This window comes from Anser brachyrhynchus, assembly GCF_964034855.1.
Source record: "Anser brachyrhynchus genome assembly, chromosome: 2".
NCBI classification, from domain to species: domain Eukaryota; kingdom Metazoa; phylum Chordata; class Aves; order Anseriformes; family Anatidae; genus Anser; species Anser brachyrhynchus.
The window spans coordinates 17,391,049-17,412,329 of record NC_137695.1 but is presented as its reverse complement, the minus strand read 5'-3'; the positions used below and the strand labels follow the sequence as shown (position 1 = coordinate 17,412,329).

Genomic DNA, 21,281 nt, shown 5'->3' with positions numbered 1-21,281 from the left:
ATGATAATGGATCAGAGTAAAATGTTAATTACTATTTTTAAATGAATATATATGAAAGATGGGGTTAACAACGCATTATGAGCGGATCGCATTAAAACTGGGACCTGGAGCCGAGCAAACTCGAAATAAGAACTCCAGAACCGGCTCGGAAGAAATAAAGCGTGACAAACAGGCGAGGAAATTCCGTGCCGGAGACCTCGCGGGGGCTGAGGGGCGCTGCCGGGGTGCGCCCCCCGGCACAGCCCAGCACCCGGGGTCCCCCCCCCGGGGGCCATCTTGGAGCGGGGGGACAACACCGGCGCCCCCTCCCCTCTCCCCACATCTCCCCCCACACGGTGCTACGGCCCCCCCCCAGGCCCCGGGGAGGCTCCGGGCTCCTACCTGCGGCCGGGCTGCCGGGTGGCGGCGGGCACGCCGCAGCCTCCCTCCCTCCCTGTGCCCGCAGAGCCGAGCCGAGCCGAGCCGCGCCGCGCCGCGCTCCCCTCAGCCCCAGCCCCGCCGCCGCCGCCGGGCCGGGTCGGGCCCCGCCCCCCGGGGGTCGGGCTCGGCGGGAGCGCGCAGAGCCCAACAGCCGCTCGTCCCCGCGCCCGCAAGGCCAGGCTGAGAGAGGCTCGCGCGCTCTGATTGGATAAGGGCAGGGAGGGCGGCGCGGAGCGGAGCGCTGATTGGCCGAGGGGAAGACTTCGGCCCGCCTCCCGGGCGGTGAGTGACGGGCGGTGTGTGGGGCTGAGGCGGCCCCGAGCCCCCCCTCCCGGGGAAGTGGCTGTGGTGTGTGGGGGCTGTGGGGAGGGCTCTGTACCCTCCCAGGGCACACTGTGCTCCCACCTCTACATAAATCACTGTGCGTTGGGCAGGGGTCTGCCTAGTGGGGTTATTCTTCGTGTAACAAGTCATGGCAAGGATTCTTCCAGCCCTTTACATGTGTAGGAAGCACCCAGGGGCGCACAGCTGCCTGAAGGACACGAGGACCAGCACTCGGTGTGCGGGATGGTCCCTTCGCACATGGGCAGCCCTGAGCTGTACTGGTGTGATTAGTTTCTGCTGGCCTCAAAATACAGCATTGCACGTGTCTTTGGACAGCTTTAATTCCGTGCTCAGTGGGGCTTCTCAGGGTTGTCTTCAAGCAGAAATTTGAGTGACGTGTTTGATGGTGACAACAGCCCATCGAGCTGCATCAACAGTTGCTGAGCACTCTTGGTTTTGGGGACAGATTTATCACTACAATGCAACTAATCTCATTCAACCTCCTCTGTTCTTCCTGTTCAATTTATCATGATAGTTTTTGGCACTCTACAGAATCACAGTTTTATTATGTTGTCCATCATTTTTGGTTTAGATCAGCAAATTATTAACAATTACTTCCTTCTTATCCGTATCTTCAAAGACTTGGGACGTGGTCCTTCCTTTTGTGATCCATCAGCACCTAAAGCATTTCTGAAAGGAAACTGGTTGAACAAATAAGGTTAGTTTGGGCATAAATTATTGTAATGTAGAGTAATTACAATGCCTAGAGGTGCTAGACACCTCAAAATACAGCCCAGTTTCAGGATAAATCCAGTTTTTGCATTTTTCAAGAACATACTTTAAATATTCATCTCACCTTCCTTTTAAATAAATTAAACAAGATTAAACAAGTGCCAAGCTAATAATTTCCTTCTTTTTATGTTGACTACCCCCCAAGTACTTTTTCATTTCTGCAGACTTAACCTCATTTGGCAAATTAGGTTCTGAGTTCTGACACTTTGTATGCAAACTTTTAGTTGAGGCCAAGCTGTTGTAGGAGAAAGTTAAATTCCTCGGGATGAGAGCGCTGACAGATTCTAAGCAACAAAACTCCAAAACAAGGCTTCCAGCCAGAAAGATGAATTGCCATCGTACCCATCCAAGTATTACTGTTCTTTTCCTATTATAGGAAACAGTGTTTGGCAAGAGTGGGCTGAGCCCTCCATCGGTTTTGAAAAAGGGCGTATTCTCCACAAACCCAACACAAAGCAGCTCCTGCAAGCTGACCACTCCCGTTTGATAGCACAGGAGGTGAAGCTAAGGAGAGTAAAGAGCTTTCTGCAGTTCGGTGCTCTTTCCAAACCCAGGGAGATGACAGTCTCCAGAAGACGTTCTCCAGCACAACTTTAGTTAAGAACTAAACATCCCAATGTCATTAAATCTGTCCCAAGTCTGGAAGTCTAAGAGATAGATTAGCAAAAGATAGTTATGGGGTTAAATTCAGGCAAGTTAGATGCCTTTTGATTTCCTCTTACTGCTTTCTCTGGTAGAAAAGGATGAGAAGAAATAAGGCACTAGAGAAGCTGTTGTGACACACCAGCGCTCAAAACACTTTAAACGTGAATGATGTGGCTGAGGAATTTTCCTCTGTTTTGCTGACAAGGTTGGAAATCTGCAAAAGCAGCATCCTACATCTCACTTGGAGGAATGCAGCCGCAGAAAGACAACGCAGGTGGTTCCATGTCTGCAGACCGCTGTAGGGCCCACAGAACCTCCCTGGTGGTCTCTAAAGAGCTAGCCGATCACAAGGTGTTGGCCTCTCTCTTTGCAGTTGCTAAGTTGTTGTTACAAGGCAGCTAAAACCTATTAAATACTTTCCTAAAATTATTTTTCCATGCAGGCAATTGCTGTGTCTGGCACACAGATGTTTTATGATCATTAATGGGAAATGAAAGTAAGACGGTTTCTCTACAAAATGTGGCCAGAACTCCTGGGAGAACTTTGAGAACTCCTACTTTAAATACATTTAGTTGTGTGTGTATAAAGCCTGCTTTGGTGTTCACCTCCTGACACTGGCACTTCTGCTGTGCATAGCTGAGATTCTTGCATAATGTAACGGAGCCATCTCAGGTGTCTCCCACTCTGTTCAGAGCACTCGAGCTGTGTTCCTTTCCAGATTTTGGCACACAGCTTGTATCACATTACATTTTAGAAGAGCTTACCAACCTTGATTATTTAGAGAATTTCCTAGAAAACAGATTTTTTTTTTAAACACGTATATTTGAATGGCTCCCAAAATTTTTATAAATTTATAAATGACAGTTGTCTGCATTTTTTTTTAATTCCTTGATTTTAGTCTGACAAAACCATAATCAATATTATTTATTTTTCTGTCTCAAATTCCAGCAATATTGGAGCAGGTGAACTTAGACTTTTTTTTTCTTGATACATTGAAAATGCTTGCTGTTTTTTTGTGTTACTGCTTCATCTTCGTAGTATTCAAACAGACAGGCTTGTGACTGGCACGAAGGACTGGCTGAATGGAGCTGGAACCAGCAAAAAGTCTGTTTCAGTCATTGCAAACTGAAGATGTGTAAAAATAGATGAATTTATTGAAAACATGTTCATTTTGTTTTCTAACACTTTTTCCTACTATAATTGCAAAACCTGAAACTTGTGGTTCAGCAAAAGCCTGAAGTATATCTAGGTGCAGTAAATGAGTTATGCAAATGATTTTATTGCAAGAACATGCACATTCATGTATACACACTATTTGCCTGGTCTTCCTATTACAGCTGCAGTTAAATCCTAGTTTGTAAAAACAAAGGAGTGCTCTAGAGGCTCCACATTTCTGGCTGATATGGTAGAAACCTATCGTGTTTATGTAGGGCATATGGAGCTTGAATACATTAATATGAATAAATACTAAAATATGCTAAACATTATTTTTAGTTGTTTTAGGCTAGTTTCCTAAGGAAACAGGGCTATGATATTTTAACGTTCATGAACAATTTGTCTATGAGACCCCCTTAGCAATTTCTGAATCTTTTTCTAGCTACACTCAAGGTAATTTTAACGTTCTTTTTTTCATTATATTTACAAACATTTCAAATTACATCATTTTTCTCCAGTCCTCTCTCCTTCATGTTGTGAACTTTTACTCTCTTGAGTTTTCAGTATTTTTTTGTGAGACCACCATTTTCTAGTATGCGCACATTTCTCTTCAGGACACAACTATTGTCACAGAATCACAAAATGGTTGGGGTTGGAAGGGACCTCTGGAGATCGGGACCTCTGGAGATCTGGACCTCTGGTCCAACCTCCCTGCCCAGCAGGGTCACCTAGAGCACACTGCACAGGATGGCATCCAGATGGGTCTTGAATATCTCCAGAGAAGGAGACTCCGCAACCTCTCTGGGCAGCCTGTTCCAGTGCTCCGTCACCCTCACAGTAAAGAGGTGCCCCTTCACACTGAGCTGGAACCTCCTGTGCTTCAGTTTGTGCCCATTGCCTCTTGTCCTGTCGCTGGGCACCACTGAAAACAGTCTGGCCCCATCCTCTTGACACCTTCCCTTCAGGTATTTATACACTTTTATAAGAACCCCTCTCAGTCTTCTCTTCTCCACGCTAACCAGGCCCAGCTCCCCCAGCCTCTCCTCGTATGAGAGATGCTCCAGCCCCCTCATCATCTCAGTAGCCCTCCTCTGGACTTGCTCCAGGAGCTCCGTGTCCCTCTTGTACTGGGGAGCCCAGAACCGGACACAACACTCCAGGCAGGATCACCTCCCCCTGCCTGCTGGCAACACTTCCTAATGGACCCCAGGCTACCATTCGCCTTCTTGGCCACAAGGGCCCATGGCTGGCTGCTGTCCACCAGGGCTCCCAGGTCCTGCTCCACAGAGCTGCTCTCCAGCAGGTCAGCCCCCAGCCTGTACTGGTGCCTGGGGTTATTCCTCCCTCGGTGCAGGACCCTGTACTTGCCCTTGCTGAACTTCATGACATTCCTCACCGCCCAACTCTCCAGGCTGTCCAGGTCTCTCTGAATGGCAGCACAGTCCTCTGGGTGTACCAGCCACTCCTCCCAGTTTTGTGTCATCTGCAAACTTGCTGAGGGTGTGCTCTGTTCCATCATCCAGGTCACTGATGAAGGAGTTGAACAGGACTGGACCCAGCACTGACCCCTGGGGGACACCACTAGCTGTAGGTCTCCAACTAGGCTGTGCCACTGAGCACAACCCTCTGAGCTCTGCCATCCATCCAGTTCTCAGCCCACCTCCCCGTCCGCTCATCCATCCTGCACTTCCTTCATAATTCCTTCATTATGAAGCTTGGTGAGCTTGCCATGGCTGTTTTTGCTGTGCATAATCTACTTTGAATATTCATACAGTTTTGATGTGACCAAGGTCAGATTTTTTCCCTTCACCAAATATCTCTTGTTCTTTTTTTCCAGACTTAAAGTTTTCCTTACTGCAAACCATGTTGATATCCTTTCTACTGCTCTCACTTATCCTTTCTACAGGTGTCACTTCTCCACCAACCTCTCACTTATAAAGTAGAAACTACATAAAGTCAAGCCTATTCCAAATCTGAATCCTACCTGGCAGCTTGATATTTCAAGTGCTGTTTGAATGCTTTCCTGTATGTTTTTCTCATGATCTTGCTTCAAAGCCATACCAGATAAACTGTTCTGTAATTCGTATGCTCTTTCACCCAATTACATGCATCTGATATGTTTATATGTATATATAAACATATATAAACTTGCCCAATTGTCAGGCTACAGTTCAATTTGCTGAATTTTGCAATACATCCAGTGATGCTACTCCATCCAACCTGAGAATTTATATTGGAGCCTTCTCTGACTTGGAATTATCCTGTTCTGAAATGTTAATTATTTTAATTAAGGATATTATTTCAGATATTAATGGAGGCTGTTATCTTCTATCCATCTAGTCCATTTAATTTAATTGTCTCTCATCCTATTCCTCATTGTATCATCCATGTCTGACCATCCATTGCTTTTCCTATTAGAATCTCACAGATTAATCGTTTATTAATTCTGGTTTGCAGTTAAAACACTTCCACTACTGACATGCAGAGATCAAACGTCTCCTCAGAGTTTTGCTGCCACCTCCTGATCCCTGGCACACCTACTGATATCTTGTTTAATGGTTTGGATTTGCCTAAGCCTCCTACCGCCACCAAGCCATATTGGACACTGATGTACCAAAGCTAGGCATGTCTCTTATACTTCTTAATATTCATACTGTATTTTAATACAGTGCTTGGAGAGGAGAAAAACATACAGTTAAGAAGAGCTAATTAAGAGAAGCAAAAATGTGTTTGCTCTACTTCTAAACAAAGGGGTACTTATGTGTTAAACACTGATCTTAAAATTTCTTTTAAGACAACTTCAGAGTTTATGGAGGAGTTGTGAAAGAGTTAAAAGCATAATGAATGGGATGTTTAGGATGTATCATCCCTAATTAGCGTTGCGCTTTATTCTGCCTTGTTTGCTTCACAATATAGTTAAAATGTCACTGCTTTCTTTATCATTTCTGGCAGTTACAGAGGACTACTGTTATTAATGAATTAGGATGTGGCTGCAAGCCAAGAATGTGCAGTTTTATGACTGATCCTGCGTGTGCATTTTATTCTTCCACTCACAGAATAAAGAGAACTCTGATGCTGAGAGATCAACAGCAGAAGCTATGGAGCGTGATCCACCAGTCACACACGAATTTTTGCATAGCAGACAGAAGTAGGAAGAAAACTAAAATGTGGTTGGATAAGCAGCTATCATTTCGTTTTCATTTGCTATCTGGTTGCCTAATCTCATTTCCCTATATTTTCTCCTCTAAACTGATCTAATTTCCTTTTTTTTTTTTTCTCCCCTAAACCCTGCGTAATCCCCTCCTGCAGCCTGGAGGCAGAGTGCAGAACACCTGTGCAAACAGAGCTAAGGCAAGGAGCACAAGCCACTGCTCCTTCCCCTTTGGGCAGTGAGCGGCTGTGCAATGGAAAGCAGATTTCCCTTTGGCATTACCTTAAGTTATCATTAGTTGCAGCTGACAGTATTTTGAGCGTAACCTTTAGGGAATGCATTATAAAAGAGGCAACTGCTCAGGTACAGACATGCCACCAAGAATAACAGGAAAAATACAACTATAATCTCACAAAAGCACATTGCCTAATAAAAAAGAGGGAGCCAGCTATATTTTTTCACAACCTGGGACAGAATTATGGCATGTTACGAAATTAAAACATCTCGACTAAATCAGTGATATTACGCTAACAGGAAAATGGAGTAACAGATGCTGAGTGCCTATAGCAAGCTGTTCCAGAGGAGGGATGTTTGCTTTGGAGCTAACCTGGCCCTCCGCATTCACAAATGTTCTGTATGTGGCCGACATTGGGGAATAGCAGAACTGGGGAGAGGGTAGTGCAGAACAGGCAAAAGTTAGCAGCTCTGGGATGTCTCCCTAATTAAACAAAGTTACAGCAGCCATAATGCCTGAGATGTGCCACCAGCACTTGTGCATTTAGTGCATAGTGAGAGGATATTTCAGGCTGAAAAACGAGTACTTATTACTGATAAGATGCTCATTATCAATCTGGTCTGCTACCAGTCATTATAAAGCATACTCATTCTGTACCAAATTATCAAACTGATGTTTACAAGAGCTGCCTGACAAAAACTGAGAGCCTTGTAACCCTCCAGATACCAGGAAAGACACCACAAATTAACATAAATTTTCCTCCAAGACCCAACAAAATCTACACCTTCCTCGTACAAACCTAGCCAGGTGTAGTCAAGCCTACTCTTGAAGCCAGGATTGCACCCAGCTGTGTTACACTTAGCACCGAAAGGCCACAACAGCACAAGCTGAATGGCTTCCTGACATGTGCCAGATGCCTTAGCACCAGCTCCTGCGCTCATTCACTGGATCTGGATGACTAAAGCACAGGCAAATGCCTCGTGGGCAGCAATGAGATAGTCTCAAATTTACCTCTTCCTAAGTACAAGCAGAGATGCTTTGAGCTCGGGCTGCAGCAGAGCTAACACCCAGGATGAAGTGGATCGTGGGTGTCTGCTGCTTCAACTGCCTGGCAAACCTGTTCTTCCTTGCCAGGCGAAGCAGTCATCACTTCTCGAAATTCCCAGAACTCCTCTGCCGTGCTCCGGCACGAGCTCCTGCCCGTGCAGGCGATGTGGGCACAGCAGGACTGTGAGACACCCGGGACCGGCAAAAACGGGGACCGTAAGTCAGACCAGAGCTGGTGAGCGCCGTGCTCCTGCTTCCTCGCGCTCCTCTCATGCCAGCCCTCGAGCGGGCTGAGGCAGGGGCTCCTGCTGTGCCTGGAGGGCTGCTACCACCTTAACATCACTGAGAAAAAGGCAAACGGCTGCAGCTCGGAGCTGTAATTTCGTCTGCGTCTTTCCAAGTCAACATTTTTACTGCTTGAGACTGGATAATGCACTGTGGTTCTTCGGTTTCTATTTTTGGTTAGCTCAGCTAGGGTGAATTGTGAGCAGGCTGGCTGCGCTCGCTGCCTGCCAGCACAAGCCAGCCGATCTAGTGCAAAATCTCATTATCAGTCTTTTATTTTCAACTCCGTTAAACTCTATTACCTTTCAGGTCTGCCAAAAGTGCTCTTCTGCCTCCACAGACGAGTGCTCTTTTCCGCCTGCAAAGCGCCCTTATCCCCTTTTTGCTCGTTTTGGTGCATGTGTGTGCACATCTAAGGGAGGGGTGGGAGGAGGGAGCAGCTCCCCTAAGAGACAAACATCCATTTCTCTCCCTAAGCTGGAATCCTATTTAAATCAGCTTGCTGGGAATCAGCCCTCCAGCTGCTTCCCAAGGCAGGCACAGGGTAGGGTGAGCAGCTCGCGGGGCTTTAGGGGGCCTGGGCAGCCCCTTCCACAGCACGGCTACACTGGTCCAGGCATCGACACTGATGGTCTGCGTCATGAGAGGGGTGTCTTCTTTGTGGAAAATATCAGCCAAAGCGTTTTGGCATTTCAGAAGTTAAATACAGGAAGAGTACATTGTTTTTCAATAGGAAAAGGAAAAAAAAAAAAAAAGGAATGAAATGTTTTATGGAAAAAGTTTGCTTTGAAGTTGAGCAAAGGAGGCTTTTGACAGATGTTGTTTAATGCTCCAAAGAAAATCTACTCGAATTCAGCCAACTTTTAGGGTATTTTAAATCTCAGTTTACAGAGACACTTGCTGCCGCTTAAGGGTTAAGAATGTCCCAGAGCAAGCTTATGCCTCTGGCAGTTCCAGTCCTGTTGGTTGTGCATCCTTCCCACAGTTCACATAAGGCTCTCCAGTCCCTCGCAGCCCCGCACCCGGACACGCACCCTCCTCACAAAGCTACCACACATGTCCCAGCCCGGGATGACACGATGGGGACAGCATTTCCCAGTACTGGTTGTTTCCAGCTGCTACAAGTGGAGCTGGAGCCGAGCAACAAACCGAGAGCGGGGACACTTCGCTGCACTCTCGGTGACCTCTCTGCTGGCATCGAGGCAACGTGAAGGAAGAAGCTATCTGATTCAGAGGCAGGACGAGAGCTGGATCTAAGGAGAAGCAGCAGGCTACTGGAATCAGGAACATGTGGGATGAAAACGGGGACTTGCAGGGAAGGCAGATATGCAGGACTGGCAGGATGGGAATACTAGGTTTTGAAGCCAGCAAAGGAAATGACGACGGGCAGAGGCTGAAGCTCCAGATGTTAGGGCTGGAGGCTACGGGGCTGGTGGGGGTGGATGGGGGAGGGAGGAAACAAATTGCCCAGGAAACTGAGGCACAAGTGAGAGAAGCTGCTAAGGAGGCTGGGATGGAGAGGGAAGGTGTACTGTGCACACAGGACTGGTACTGGAAAGCAGAGGAGGTGGGTGGCATCGGCAAGTGTGCGGAGTGGGATGGGAGACAGGATGGGAGACAGCCAGGGAGAAGGGGCAGGAGGGAATTTGGACAACCAGGACAAGGAGACAGGGAGTGTAGGCTCAGTGGGAGCTTGAATATGAGGGGTTGTTTTCAATGAATGCTGGCGAGCCAAACAAATAAGGCAGCGCTTGCAACAAAACCGAAAGCAGCTGCATGATCGTACTGTCAAAGGCACCTCAGCGTTCAGTCCGAGAAGGCAGGAGGGGGCCCAGGGCAAGAGCAGCTGCCCAGCCTGGACACAAAATGTCCCCTAAATGTCCCCTCACCCCTCGTGCGTGCCCACACGAGGCTCCTCCAGCGTGCCCAGGGGACTGGGACGTGGGAGCCCCAGGGGAAGGCTTGGTGGTGGTGGCACGGCGAGCCAAGGAGGTGTCACCTGCTGCCTGTGCGTCCTCCCCGGGGAGGCTCCTCCAGATCTGTCAGTGCGACCAGGACCTGTCCTTGCCCTCTGTGTGCACAGCTGGGCTGGGGGGATCGGGCTGGGGAGATCGGGCTGGGGGATGCAGTCTGATGCCAGGTACCAGTGGGAGGTTTTGGTAACTATATGGCTTTTTCTGATCTTAATCTACCAATAATAATAATCATGGTAAGATAAACATGGCGAAATCTGCTGTGGCTGAAATCTTTCACGAGCCACAGGACTCACTGCGTGACTAGCAGATAATGGTTGTTATACCTAGAGCTGCCTTCTTGGGTAGACTCATGGGAAATAGTTCCTGATCTTCCTCCTCCAACCAACGGGTATGACCATGCCTGCGAGTGCTCAGGCTGGGCTGATCCTCTTACTCCGGATTGCGTTTAACAAAAACTCCAGCTGTCTCCGGGCTCTCTGTGTGCCAGAGCACGTTAGCCTGAAGAGACATTGGGATACTTGATGCTTGCCTTAGCATCACAGAATCACAGAAACAGAGAATCAGGGAATGGTTTGGGTTGGAAGGGACCTTAAAGCCCTTCCAGTCCCAACCCCCTGCCATGGGCAGGGACACCTCCCACCAGACCGGGTTGCCGAAAGCCCCATCCAGCCTGGCCTTGAACACCTCCAGGGATGGGACAGGGACGGGTCCTCATTTCTTTCTGCAGTGACCTGTCACCATTTGAGTTCATGCCAGTCTTTCAGTAGTTACTGTCATTCAAGATCAACCAGGTACCATCAGCATTTAGGAATCTCTTTTATGTGGTGCTTTGTAGACTATGAATATTCAAAACGCACAGAGCGTTGTGGGAATCACTCCCCTGCAGCTCCGGGGGTGGCTTGGATTCCCACAGTCCCGTGAAAATATTTACTGCAGAGTAACACCTCGGTTGTCCTTGGTCCTCCTTAACGGAGGATAACTTCAAGCCTTGACCAGTGGACTAGTATGCCAGGGGGTACCATGGGTTGCGCAGAGGTGCAGTCAGCTTCATTTTTCTCTGTCTCCTGGCAGTCAGTTGTTAACGTACTTAATGAACGTGATCCTGACGATATTTCATTCTGGCAGGAAATCTGACAGACGCCACCCACAAGACCTTTGAGGGATGGTGCCTGTCCCCCCGCCGGGAGCGCCTGCACAGGGCACGTGTCACCGCAGCCCGGGGAGCGCCGGGCAGGGCAGGAGAAGGCTCACCCTCACCTCTCTCTGCCTTCTGTACCTTTTTTCTGTGTGCTGGGGATCCAGCTCTGCAGCATGAGCTGCGTGTGCAGACAGACAGGCAGGGCGAGCGTTTTTCTTCCAGTTTCCGCAGCAATTACAGCGTAATGTCATCAAACCTGCATATTTAACTAGATGAAAAGCACAGACTAATTTCAGTCTGTGGTTCTTAGGACCTTTTTTTTAATTTTTTTTATTTGGTAGTACCTAGGGTTATGCATCACCTCGTATGTCCAAAGAGCAGTGCCTGCACACCCCAGTTACTGCTATCTGAGGGTGTCTGCAAACCAGCTCCCGGCTTACTGGGCTGGCACCAAGAGGAGGGATGTGAAATTAGAGACTAACACGAGCACTCCTCTGCGAGAACTGTCTAGCAGAAGCGGAGCAGACTGCAGTTCTCCAGCGAAAGCATCCTGCTATCTTAATTGTAAAACAATCCTGTTTCTTCCTGCAGTACACCTGTATCATTCATTATTTGTTTTCCAGTTTCAGCAATAATGGGGACAAGGGGCTGGCAGGCAACGGATGCTTTTGGTTCAGGAACTGATCCATACCCACAGCATGACGGAAAAGCTAACATGATTTTGTAAGTAGAAACTATGCTAAAAGTTACAATTACAAAATTAGCTTTCCCGAGTTTTAATGATTGGCTGTGCGACTGTGTAGTGTTGTCTGAACGCATTTTTCTTCTGAATACAGACGCATTTATGTGCTCTACCTGTTTGTCAGCTCATGCTCTTTCTCTTCCCACAGGATGTTGAGAAAAAATTACAGGAGATAGAAAAAACAGGAAAGTTATGATGATTTGGACTAGTCGACACAGGCAGTTGGAACATGCCGGCCTTACCACCTCCATTTAGATTGGGAAAGCCAAATGGAAAGGGTTAAAGGACATTTGTACAGAGAAGCTCCTAGAAGTAGCTATGTTGGCATAAATGTAAGATTACACTTAAGCAGTTTCATAAACAAGGTTATAGTCCCTCTATACATGGCTTCTGCACCCATAAAATATTATTTGGTTTTATAAAAAAATATTTACGGATAGATTTAATACGTCATCTAGACTTTTCTTCAACCAGCTAATTCATGTATAACTCTGGAAATGCCAGAGCTGATGTTGCAGCAAATGGAGCGGGGCAGAGAGGAGCTGGAACTGCCTGGTTCCGGGCTGTTGGGGCTGTGCAGCTGACAGCACCCTGCATGCAGTCGGTGTCAACGTGTGCAGGTGGCCTTTAGTGCCATCTGCTTAAGGCACCGTCTCAGGGAGCTGCTGCTTTTTGCACCCCCTGGGAGCTCAGATCCACTCTCCTCTCTGGGGCCACACGCAGCACCAAACCTGTAACTGAAGCATCACAAGGTGGACAAATAAAAGAAAAACACTGGGGGAAACTTGTGGACCAAATATGCTGCTTACTAAACCTGTTTGCTTTTCTAGACCCCGGTAAATGCTGATGAAAAAGCCTCTTCTACAAAAACAAAGTCATCTCGTGTGTGCTCTGTGATGTTTTTCCCTTCAGGATCAGGTTGGCAGCTTCTCTTTAATGTGCAGCGCTGTGAACTTAAAAGAAATCTCATTATCAGCCTTCCTTGCCTTCAGCACTTCATCAAGTATTCCAGGATTGCTGCCTTGCAGATGCTGCACTTAAGGTGCTGGGTGGTGGGGTTTTGTTTGCGTTCCCTTAAGCCCTCTTCTTGTTTTTGTGTGTGGCTATAAATATCTTAGCCCTGAGAAAAGACATGAAAGTAATCCTGCAGACATTAATTAGATTCCGGGCGATTTTTTTTTCAAATTCTGGAGTCACAAAGCGTAACTTTTAATTACCCATTTTTGTTTTGGGAATAGTAGCTTCAGACATATATCAACATGATCAGAAATATGTAAAATTTCTTCTCCAAGAATTCTTGATTTCCCCCAGCCAACTTTTAATAAGTACGGAAACATTTATGCCTGAATCAAAGAGCCGCGCACCCCTGAGTAAAAGTTCCAGTTCCTCTGTTGTGGGACTCGGCACTATACATCTACCAGATACTGTTCACAGAGATCCTCAAGATAGAGATCAAAAACTTAAGAGTATAGTTAATTTCAGTTTTTTTGTTTTGTTTTGTTTTGTTTTTTAACTTCTAAATTAAAGACAGCTGAAACCCAGAGCAGTCATATCCACCCGACTGGGTAAGAAACAGTTTTTTTTATCCCTCACCAAAATAGTTGGTACAGCAAAACTATATCACTTAATTTAAACTACCTCTAGCTAATATTACAAGCTTATGTTATATATTCAGACATTAAGGAGAAGACTCTATTATTATTATTATTATTTTTGGCATATGTGTCTGCGTGTATTTCCAATAAGTTTTGGACTTATTAGCAAGTTTCTATCAACTGGAGTTGACTGAGGTCTCAACGACAGGCTTGCATTTACTCAAAGGTAGCTTTAATTTCCTGAAATTAGCAGTCTGATAGAGGAAAGCAACCAAAACTGGGGATCCCACACCAAAAGGCTACAAGAGCTCAACTGTTATTAAATGTCAGGGGATCTGTTTGGAGGAGCAACACTTCTCAGCATCCAAACCATAAGAAAAGCTTCCGTCAGAGTTTTGCTTGGATGGAAACCCATTACAACTGGCAATTAATACGGATTCTTGGTTTAGAGACTGTTGTACTATGGCCATTTCTTTGACCAATATAAAAGGAAAGATGGACCATTACATATGATGTGTGCTCCCTTTTCCTTTCTGCCTTGTGCTGTCCTGAGACTCCCTGAGTAGTACCCTTGAAATTTCGTTCCTGCCTCCCTCCCTGCCTGCTAGAAATGTACGGAATCTGGTTTAGATTTTGTACATTTGCCATCGAAAACAACAATTCAACTACCTCATGCCTACTCTCCGAAATATATACTGTAAAAAACTATCCTGTGGTCATATGCTGTTTGCTCTTTTAATTTGATTGCAATGTTCCTGCGCTCACCTAAGGCTGTCTGTGCCATTCACACTTGCTCTCCTTCCCTTTTCCAGCCCCTGTCTTTATCAGGAGCACATTTGTCTAAATGAGTGCTGCACCCATCCTTTGACCATGAATAGGCATTCTCACTAATAAAATTCTTACTTTAATTTTACCATTCTCTGTTTCTCATAAATATTCTAAAACTGCTTGTTTTTCTAAGCTTTATATCTTTATAAAAATATAACTCTGAATCATGACAAACATCTTCCGAGATCCTTAGGGCATAATGGTCTGGACGTCATAAACCGTGAAAGGAGAGTATTTATAGCAGTATTTTGCTGTTAAAAAAATTATTACCATCAAAGATCCTGGACTGCCAAAGATTATAGATTAATGTGAAGAAAGAGACACATCCTGGCAGGATAGGCTTGCTGAATGCCATACAAATTACTCGGGTTTAAGCTGCTTTAGTGATCAGAGAATAAACTGCCGGGCTCAGGGAGAGAACTGGTAGTCAGTCAGCGTGCATAACACTCACAGCGTTTCCCTGCTGTTTCTAATTTTGCAAATGATGTGATAGTGAATCTGGAATTCTGCAAACTTCTTGAGCAATACAGGGGTGATCGTGGAAGCGCTGACCACCCTGGTCACAGATGTCCGTCCCTGGGAAAGGCCAGCAGTTAAAGCCACATAAAAAGGCTTTAAAGTAAAAGTGAGTGAGTGAATTTTCAAGGCAGTGGACAACAATCTCTCCCACCTGTGAAGAGCAAGGACGCAGTGGCTGTTTTTAGATACAAAGCGGTGTTTTTCTGGAAGGTAAGGGTCAACCTCGTGCATTTCCCAATTCTTCTCATTTTTGTGTAAGGCCGTATGTGCAACTTTTCCGTGGTTGTACTGAGAATGGCCCTGAACTTTCTGCCACTCTCCAACCGGTGTAATTCTGAATGGGCTGCCAGTGACCACCTACATTTTCCCTGTCAGCACACAAAGCTGCCCCTATCTTATCTTGTGGCCCACAGACCTGTCATTCGCTCTGGGTACAGCAGCCAGAGCCTGGGCGTTTCTCCCAGCCCAGGCCTCGTTTGCTCCATCCTGGTCTTGCACCAGCTCTGCTATTTCACCGTCGCTGGTTTCTCCTCTTGGCCTCCCTCCCTCATCCCACGTCCCTCCTGTCCTCCCATTTCTTCTCCCCCCTCTCCTCCGCAGCCTGGCCCCGCTGCGGGTGACCAATTCTGGGCTGCCTGACACCAGCAGCAGGCTCCGAAGGAGAAACTGGCAGAAGAAAAACACCTCGGTCAGCCCCGGGCTAGCACAGGCTCACCGAAGCCAGGATATTTGACATGCCGAGCTCTGAGGCTCTATCAAAGCAAACTGATCTTTCTCAAGCCAGTCAGACTGAGGTGGATTTCCAGAGTGACTAAAGCACTTGTCCTGCCAAATTTCAAGCTTTTCTTCTCAACTATAGGGCCTTCGGGACTGTCTAAAGAAGAGGTTGCCATTTTTTTTTTTTAATATGAGGGGAACAGCACATATTTTCTTGCACTTGGTGAAAAGCAAACCCATTTTGGCTGAAATTTTTATACGTGCTTAGCCTGAGGCAATTCGTGATACATGTACACACGTATCACACCTATCCAGCCTTCAGCAGGCACCTGCCATGGAAAATCTTCGTCCCGGTGGCTCGAGTCTGACAATGTTATAGGCGATGGAAAATGTGATCTAATAGTGGGAGTTATCGGGCAGCAGTTAGCAGGTGAATTGTCCCAACACCACCCAAAATTATCCCCCCACCGAAAATCTTTTAAAAGATTCCAGAAACTTTATTTGCCCTTTGCAGTAATTTTCCTTTTAAAAACCCTTGGCGTGCATTTGTTCATATAAAATAATGATTTGCGGAAATAGAGGAAGTTAAAATCCCACCCATCCTTTTCTCTCCTGGTTTATTTATTTTCCATGTGAGATTAATGAGTTTCCTGCAACAGGGCTAGATCCGCTTGCGCATTGTGCAGATAAGTTAATATTTATTTCCTTTTCCAGAGGCGAGCGGACACCTTCACGTTCCCCATTTCTTTAAAGCGGGGAGCTGTGTACAGCATGTCAAGCACTGCTGAAATCAAATATCCTACGTTTTAAAACGCCGCTTTCACGTTGCCTGCTGCTGTCGAGCACACTGGTGAATCAGGGCGGTGCTGCCCCATGGCAGCTTAGTTTAACTGGGTTCATTTATTTTACCAGCAGATACTTTGGAAAGAATACGTGTGTTTCTTTAAAGGGCTTTGGTTTAGAGCCTGTCCTGTGCCGGACTTGGCTGCTGTGTGCAGCGAAGCCCGTGAAAGCCGGTTTCCTACGGATTTCTCTCCCACGTTCCCATTACCCTCCCAGTTCCTTCCCGTGTCCCGGTGCCACTGCTCCTCCCTGCAGCATCCCCGGGTGCCCCTCTCTGGGGCGAGCTCTGCCCTCTGGGGAGGCCGTGGATTCATCTCCGCTGTAAACTGCCAGGTTTCGCTGAACTTCCCATTCTGAGGCTTGCTGTGTCACAGCCAGCAAGTGGAAAAATGACGGGTGGCAGGAGGAGGGCGGGGGAGAAGTGACAGGCAGGTGGCCGGAGCATAAGAGGCTGCATTTCCCAGGGAAAGTGGGATAAAAAGGGGCTCCTCGCTGCCAGGGCATTGTGTGGAAGAATTATATGTGAGAACTGCTGTGTGTGACTCGGTTCAAGGGCCCGTGCAAACGGATATTTATACTGTTGTTTAGCCTCCCCTTCTTCCAGGGTCAGCCCCAGTGCGTCAGCTACGGCTCCTTTCTTGCTCTCCCTGGCCAAGTCCTCCTTAACAACTTAAGAGAAAATTCCTGTTTTTCTCCACATGCGATTTCAAATTCTGTTTCAGAAACTAAACTGGAAAAAACTGGGTGAAAAACTTGTGGCTGAGGCCCCTGGTTGCTGACTCCCTGCTGCTGGCAGCGTGCAGCTGTGCCAGGGGAAAGCAGGGAGCTGGTCCAGCCGTGCCTGCACGCTCCACGGAGACTTGTCTTCTGCAGCCAAAGAGCCAAGAACTCAGTCCCTCTTCACTGATGTGCCAAGGCTGAAGTTCAGTAATTCTTGCTGTTACCATAATAAATAGCGATGCAGCTGTACCAGCAGGTTAAAGCTGTAAACGGCAGCTGAAAGAAGCAGGAACGTCTTGGTTCAAACATGCCTGCACTTCTCAAGAGAAAACAAAAAAAATGGAAGTTTATTTCCTGTGAATTTACAGGGAGTGCAATAACACTGGCATTTCTATAAGGGAGCAGTCACAGGCACAGCTTTCATTGCCCAGTGCCACAGCTAAGGGGTAAATGAGCCCCTGACAGCCCCAGAGCCCCGTGTCCCTCATCACATACACCAGCCTCAGCTAGAATGGATTTTTCAAGACACACACTAACTGCGACTGAGAATTTCAGAGCAAATAACAGGCTGGCAATATTATTACTACGTTACCTTTACTGCTTGCTTTTTAGAAGTCTGTGTTTCAAAAGCAGGCCTGTTTCCAGCAGCATGACTGGTGAATGTTGCACTATACAGCTTCACAGAGAGCATCCTGCGTGCTCAAGGGGTTGCCTGGATCTCAGCCCGTTAGGAGCAGCGTGAATGTTGGAGCCAGCGCTTTGCACGTCTCTGGAAAGCAGCCTCTCCCACCTCCCTCGGAAGCATCAAGCAGGAGGAAGCTCGAAAAGGACAGCTCATTTCCCACTCGTCACTTTAAAAGGGAATAAAGCATAGATAATTGCAGAAGTTCAAAGAGAGGATTGTGGAGTTTTCCAGCAGTGTGCCTTGAGGCTCCCAGGAAGGGTAAGGTCTGACAGAGCTCACAGCTGTATGAAGTCAGGCAGGGACTAGGAGGAGTGGAGCCCGTGCGTGGTGCCCTCCTGTTCTCCCTCCCGTGCTCAGCAGTAGCACACGATTGAGAGCTACTGGAGCAGCTCAAGAGTGCTGTGACTACAAAGGTACAGGCCAGGAGCGAATCTCTCACTGAGAAACTATGCATGGTTTTTACAAGAAGTACACAATCCAACTTCTGGAGATGCAACAGGGATCCATGAGGGAGGTTATAAATATTTTTCCCATAATCAGCTTTGATTTTTCTTCCTTAATTGCAGTTCTTTTGGAAATAAGTACTCAGGCATTTTACTTCTAAGATTTGAGAGCTGGAAATAAAAACCCACGTGACCTAGAAACTCTGTTTGCTTATTTTACATCAGTGTTGCCTTTCAGTAACCCAAAAATTTTGATTAACCCTTCTTGAAATTGAGATGCTGTGGGCTGTGAGGACTTGACGTGCTGCAGCATGGCAGATACAGAGCTTGTAGGGAACAGAAGGGGGACGTGGTCTTAAAAAATGAACTCTTAAACTGGGAGTTTGTGAACTCTGCAGTAAAAAGCTGGGTTAAACTTTACATTCTGACTTCTGAAGAGTTTCTAACCTCTTGATATAATGTCAGTCAATCTTTCTGAATTTTCTTTCAACAAAGAGCTTGCTTTCTGCAATGCAGTGCAAACCCACATCTGGTCTCCAAAGGCCATGGAAACATACCTTATATATTTTTATGGGAATAGTTCCCATATGTCTTTTGCTTTGGGATTACACTCCCAGCTCAATGGCTAACTTGTGGGCTGCAGACTGGCTCCATTATGTTTCCTCTCCTTCCAGCCCTGTCACTCTTGGACTAGCAGTGACCTACCTTACAAAAGAGAGGCAGGCTTTGTTTCCTTCCCGTATCACTTTGTAGTCTACTGACTTACTTTCTTTGGAACCACTGATTTAAATCCTTTCAGCTGAGATGGGAATTAAAGTGGTCTCTTATTTCCAGAGCACAAGCCCTGCCCTCTAGGCTGTTATGCAAACAGCAGAAGATACTCCCTGGTGTGTTTTGAAAAGAAAGTGGTCACGGCTTCTGCATTCTTCGATGGGAAGACACAGAGCTGCCCAGTTCAGTGAGATGGCTGCGTCTCTGGACAAGTGTGGCAGGAGAAGTTTAGATACAAATGATGCTCAGGTGCCCATAAACTCAGGTACATAAACAGGGCCTTTTGCAATTGTTCTTTTGGGCTGAGGCATCACAGATTTTCTCAGAGTTTGCTCCAGGCAGGTAGAGTTTTTTCTTGGACCTCTCCCACCAAGGTAGTTCTGCCTTCCAGATAGAGAGCCTGAGAGTCCCCTCTGCCACCACAAACAAAACCAAGTGCTTCTGTTCTCAACCACAGCAAGTCCTTTCTCTGAAACTTTCCTCTCTTGTCCTCTACCACATGCCAAAGGTAGAGGGTTGGATGCCCAGTCTGGTGTGACTGCCTTAGCTTTGATGACAGTGGTGCAGGCAGCAGCTCTTCCCACATTTCCCACCACCAGGTGCTGCAACTTCTCCAAAGGAGATGCAAAGATTCATTCAGCCTCGGACAGGCTCTAGAAACAAGAGCCCGGAGAGGCTTTTTGGCTGTGAAAGGATGAACCTGAAAGAATTTCATGGGAGTGGAAAGTAATTGCAAAGGCAGGAGCTACATCTCTGCATGGGATTCCCCACATCAAAAGCTTCCCCGGGCCCTCTGAGTGCTGGAGGTTGGACTCTTACACCTTTGAGTCCTTGATCTTTACAGACAAGCAGGAAAAGGAATTTTCAAAGAGAATCTGTGAAGTTTCTCCTCCTTTCAGTTCTGGGGCAGAGTTTACCAGGTCTCATGCAAGGAAGTAACATGCTGCCAGATTTTATCTTATGGTCAGCAGGCAAAACTATTCATAGAGTTATATGATGAGATTCTTACAGTGTGGAGACTGGCAGGTTTGTAGATGTAAAATATTTGCAAGTGAGAACAAAAGGAGGACTTCAGCTTGCAATATGAAATTGATTTGGCATTACCCGTGTCCTCAGGTCCCCCTAGATATGCTCTGTACTTGCAATCACAGTTTCATCCCGCAGGAATAGAAAAGAAAAAAGAAAGCTGAGGTGGAAACTATGCAAGTGGAAAGAACATTATCTGCAGAGAAGTGACCGTGAAAGAGTAAAGAAAAAATTACCTTTCCTTTCAACTTTTGCTTCTTTAAAGACACTGTTTTCAACTGCAGAGGCAAAACACCAATAAACAGTTTTGAAATTTGGTAATTACCAATATCCCTTGAAGGTCTTTTCCACTTGTTTCAAAGTTAATAAATTAAAGACTGTCATTTGTCACGAGGTTACATTTACGTGAGCTCTTTTCTCATGAACCGGCTGCAGCTTCACAAAAAGTTGCTCCAGCATGGCCACATGTGGAGCTACAAGAGCCTACAGTCAGCCAGGAGCGATGGGCAGTGCTGGCTCTCACTGAAAGCAGGTTCTAGCGGGTTTTGAGCCACCCCAAACCCCTTCTTGGCGAGGTGCAGAGCATGACACCACAACCTGCCGCTGGAAGACACATCCCCTCTCTTTCCATCCACCCCTGCCATTTCCATGGTGGTCACGCTCATCATCAAAATTGTGGCTGAGAAGTCAGCCACATCCTCAAAATACCCAACTTCTCATTTGTCAGAAAGGGAAATGAAATGCCAGTGGAATTTACCCTTTTTGTAAAGAAAACAAGGGCTTACACAAAGCAGGAGCTAAGTGGGACTTAGCTAACACATGGCCCCTGTGCGGACTGTGAAGTGTAATTACATGTAATACGTTTCGCTCCTGGTGCGATGTACGGTTGCAGCCTGAGCACACCACCAAAGAAAATGTGCTGGGCGGCTTTTGGTAGTGGGGAATCTGGTTCTCATGCTTAGAAACAGAAAGAAATATTTCCCTTTCCTAACTACTGTAATGTTTTTTCCTGACATAGGGAACCAAGAGAAAACAAGCTGTTACGTAAAAGTTACGAGCAAACATCTACCACTTCCTCTTCGAATTCTTGTTGCCATTTTTCCCAGCTGCTGCTTTCCTTTCCTCATGACTGCTCCTGATGGCATACATCCTCACCTTAACCAGCAGGCAAATATCAGAGAAGAAATTCCCTACCTCAAGGTTCACTTCTATACCAACAGTGTA

General features: G+C 46.6%; 1 protein-coding gene and 1 long non-coding RNA gene across 8 annotated transcripts in view; one reads left to right on the top strand and one right to left on the bottom strand.

Annotated features, from left to right (window-relative positions):
- Nucleotides 1-602, bottom strand: part of MPP7 (MAGUK p55 scaffold protein 7) — a 152,488-nt gene extending 151,886 nt beyond the window's left edge. For 3 of the 6 annotated variants that reach the window (XM_080583312.1, XM_080583321.1, XM_080583322.1), the window contains exon 1: nt 382-602. The gene's annotated coding sequence lies outside the window, so the exon portion shown is untranslated. The remainder of the gene's footprint in view (nt 1-381) is intronic. The other 3 variants (XM_080583320.1, XM_080583313.1, XM_080583314.1) reach the window with 1 other exon arrangement.
- Nucleotides 603-7,754: 7,152 nt separating this feature from the next.
- LOC308191182 lies at nt 7,755-14,477 on the top strand. Of its 2 annotated transcripts, none has more exons than XR_013947774.1 (3): nt 7,755-9,621; nt 11,792-11,891; nt 12,059-14,477. It is a non-coding gene; the product is annotated as an uncharacterized lncRNA (long non-coding RNA). The 2 variants fall into 2 exon arrangements; XR_013947775.1 differs by having other exon boundaries at nt 7,755-11,891; nt 12,059-12,242; nt 12,741-14,477.
- The last annotated feature ends 6,804 nt before the right edge of the window (nt 14,478-21,281 follow it).